A 3,599-nucleotide genomic window follows, 5' to 3' on the forward strand; every position below is an offset into this window, starting at 1 on the left:
GTGAAAACTGCATCGTGCTATTGTATATAGTTTTCGAATTATTGAATTTTGATTTTTTCTGTTACTTTTGGATCACCCGGTACATATGTACTGTATATTAACATTAAAATTAATAACAGTATCCAAAGAATTCATCATAAATGAAAATACTTTGGTCAACATGAATTATGTAAAAAAAAAAAAAAAATCGTATAAACTATTATTGCCACAAAACGATAAACAAATAAGATTAAGGGCAATTTGCCATTGATTATTTCATTGACATAAGATCATGAGAAAAACATTTTTATCTAAGCAAATTCAGCTAGCATAATAGAAATTACAATAGTGTATAAAGTAGTCTCATTATAAGACAACAAAGTTAGCATTACTCGTATACATACTTGTACTATACTGTATATCACATAAACAAGTCTATTTCATTGATCGGATATAAATATTACAGAGGTATGACCTCTTGGTCCTTTGATATACCATTTGATATTTTCTTCAATGACATGACAATCAGACTTATATTATGATGGGTGGGGTTTCATTAACTCATCACATTCTCCAAACTATTACTTCCTCAGATTTCATGGTAGGGGCTCTTGGTCCTTTGATAATCAACAAATAATTGCAGGGCCAGGGATGAGTTCCTGCCTTCACATTCTACGTAAATAATAATAATAATAATAAAGGTTTTATGTAACTACACGATGGATTTATTCTTTTTCTATTTATTCCTTATTTTATTTTATTATATAGTAAGTGTAATCAACATGATAATTTCTAAATTCTCTAAAATTTTTACAAATATTTCAAAATTCTTTAGAATTATAATAAATATAATAATTTCTAAATTCTGAGGAATTACGGTGCATATCAAAAGGTCAAATTGAATCATTAAAAACATCGTACTATATAATAGTTATTAAAATATCTACAACGCACGATTCATTATTATATTATATATATAAATATTATTATATTATATATTTATATTCGCCGGGTTCCAGAAGCCAGGACAGATTTGAAGGAGAGGATACTGAATGGATTCCCATAAGAAAGGGTGTGGGATGAACCCACTGCTTTTTAATGTCTATAGTGAATGGATGATAAGGGAAGCCTTGCAAGATCTGAAGGATGGGATAAAGATAAAACGGACATATGATAAATAATATAAGATATATAGATGATCCGAAACAGAGGGCTTGCAAAGAATTATGAACAGATTGAACAGGGTTGGAAATGAGAGATAGAAAATGAAACTAAACATTCAGAACACAAAAGTGATGAAGATTTCAAAGAAACGAAATGATGGGATGGAAATCACTTTGAACGGACAAAGAATGGAAAATGTAAAAAGTTTTGAATACCTTGGGAGTTGGATAACAGAAGACAGTAAATCTAATTATGAAATTAAGAAACAGAATTAAAAAAGCAAAAGCAGCATTTTTCCAAATATGCCACATATTAGGAAACAGAAATCTGAACAAACAGTTAAAAGTAAGAATCCTCAAGACAATGATCTGGAGTGTGGGGACATGTGGATGAGAGTCCTGGACGATCAATAAGGAGATGAGTGACCGACTGAATGCGTTTGAAATGCGGTGCTTGAGAGAAATGGATCCTATCAGCTGGACTGAAAGAGGCTCTTAAAAGATTCAAAATGAAAAGAGACTATATGGCTAGTATCCAAAGAAGAAAAAAATAGCGTTTGCAGGATATTTGATGAGGGGGTTCTTCTGGAGAGCGCCCCAGAATAGTATTTCAGGGGATGGTGGAGGAAAGAAGAGGAAGACCCCGACTGAAATGGAAACACAACATGAAAGATTGGACTGGCAAGAATCTTTCAGAAACAACTGAAGTGGACTGTTCATCAGCTGCAACCCTCGTAAAGAGGAGGCCAAAGGATTAGATTAGATTATATATTTAAAGACGAAACATTTTTGCTATAAAGACATCATGCAAATTGAATAATACTAAATGTTAATTGAATATAAATATGATATATTACATTGGATTTTTTACTGGACCATGATTTTGATAAATATATATACATAATCGTCGACAAGTTTCGCCAGCTAGTGTCTGTCTGGTTTCTTCAAGACGAGAAAGGTTATACTAACATTAAATGCTAAAACAAAAGAATGCAGTAACGACCTAAAAAACAGTTAAACAAATTGAAGAGCACGCCAGACATTAAGAGCATAAAGCGTGGAGCCTTAGTCATTGTTATTAAAATGCGTTTTATAATTTTTCGCGTAATTGAGTGCTGCCAAACATAATGCATTTTTTAAGATTTGCCAAATGTCTTTTAATATTATGCCTTGGTTTCTATTGAGGTTCTCTCGTGTCCGGAGTACCACTGCAGCTTCTTTAAAGATTCTACATCTGAAATCTTCTTCATTGTATGGCATTGAGCTGTTGTCCCAATCTGTGGAATGGTTTGAAATTGAGAAATGATGTGCTAATCCTGGGATGTCTGTTCTGTTATTATTTACATCTCCGACATGTTATTTCTTTCGGATTTCTTCAATTTGTTTAACTGTATTTTAGGTCGTTACTGCATTCTTTTGTTTTAGCATTTAATGTCAGTATAACCTTTCTCGTCTTGAACAAGCCAGACAGATTGTGGCTGGCGAAACTTGTCGACGATTATGTATATATATTTATCAAAATCAGGGTCCAATAAAAAATCCAATATAATGTATCATATTTAATAAAAAAATGACCAAATATTAACTATCAAAATGATAATTGAATATTTCTATGAAAATTTTCAGATTTATATAATAAATTTCAGTTTATTTTCTAACACGATTACATTTTGCTGTGCCTCATCCCTTATCGAACTCGGGAACATTTCACCGACGATTGCTCAGGTTTCCCTTAATAGTTCGTGATACTCTTTTGCCTTTTACTAAAGATCACCGTGGAGGGGAGCATTACAATGAGCCTATTGGCGAATTTTTGTGGTCCCACCCTAGGTGGGACTTATTAATATTAATGTAAGCATAAGAATAGATTAAATTGAGGTGAGGGTACTACATGCCAAAGAAACACGTGATCTTGAAAGGTTTCGCAGTTTAACAGTGATTCGCCGTGTTCAGTGTAGTGGACCCGTCCAAGGTAATTTTTCGTGAAAAGCCACTTCCAGTTACTGAGAAGTTTTTTTACTAAAATTATTACTAATCGCCGTTAAAATCTCCTCGATATCTCAAGTCCATTATTTCTGCAGCATAATATTGTTATATTATGCCCAAATGACGATTCTTTCAGTTCCGGATATAAAGAACATGAATATACATGTCTGTATATAGTTATTTCAGGGTACACAGATAATTTTCTTCTTCTTGCTAAATGAGGCAAATTCAGTTTTGATGCAATTCTACAAACTTACGCAACAGGGCAAGATTATTCCTATTATTCTTCCTCAAATTGCAGCGTAAACGAGATTAGGCAGAACTTTTATTGGAAGTGCTGAAAACCAGATAAGAAAGAAATACTTACAACTTGAAGACAATATGTGATAAATAACCCCATATTTTAATATATATATATATATATATATATATATATATATATATAATATTTTAAATGACTGATACCGAGAG

The 3,599-nt window shown here is 32.3% G+C and overlaps 1 non-coding gene across 1 annotated transcript; it reads left to right on the forward strand.

Moving 5' to 3' along the window:
- Positions 1 to 2,859: 2,859 nt before the first annotated feature.
- Positions 2,860 to 2,979, forward strand: LOC150097766 (U5 spliceosomal RNA). Its single transcript, XR_016549769.1, has one exon. It is a non-coding gene; the product is annotated as a U5 spliceosomal RNA (small nuclear RNA).
- Positions 2,980 to 3,599: the final 620 nt, after the last annotated feature.

This window comes from Typopeltis vanoorti, chromosome 17 (assembly GCF_054136105.1).
Source record: "Typopeltis vanoorti isolate ZY-2024b chromosome 17, IOZ_Tvanoo_1.0, whole genome shotgun sequence".
NCBI classification, from domain to species: Eukaryota; Metazoa; Arthropoda; class Arachnida; order Uropygi; family Thelyphonidae; genus Typopeltis; species Typopeltis vanoorti.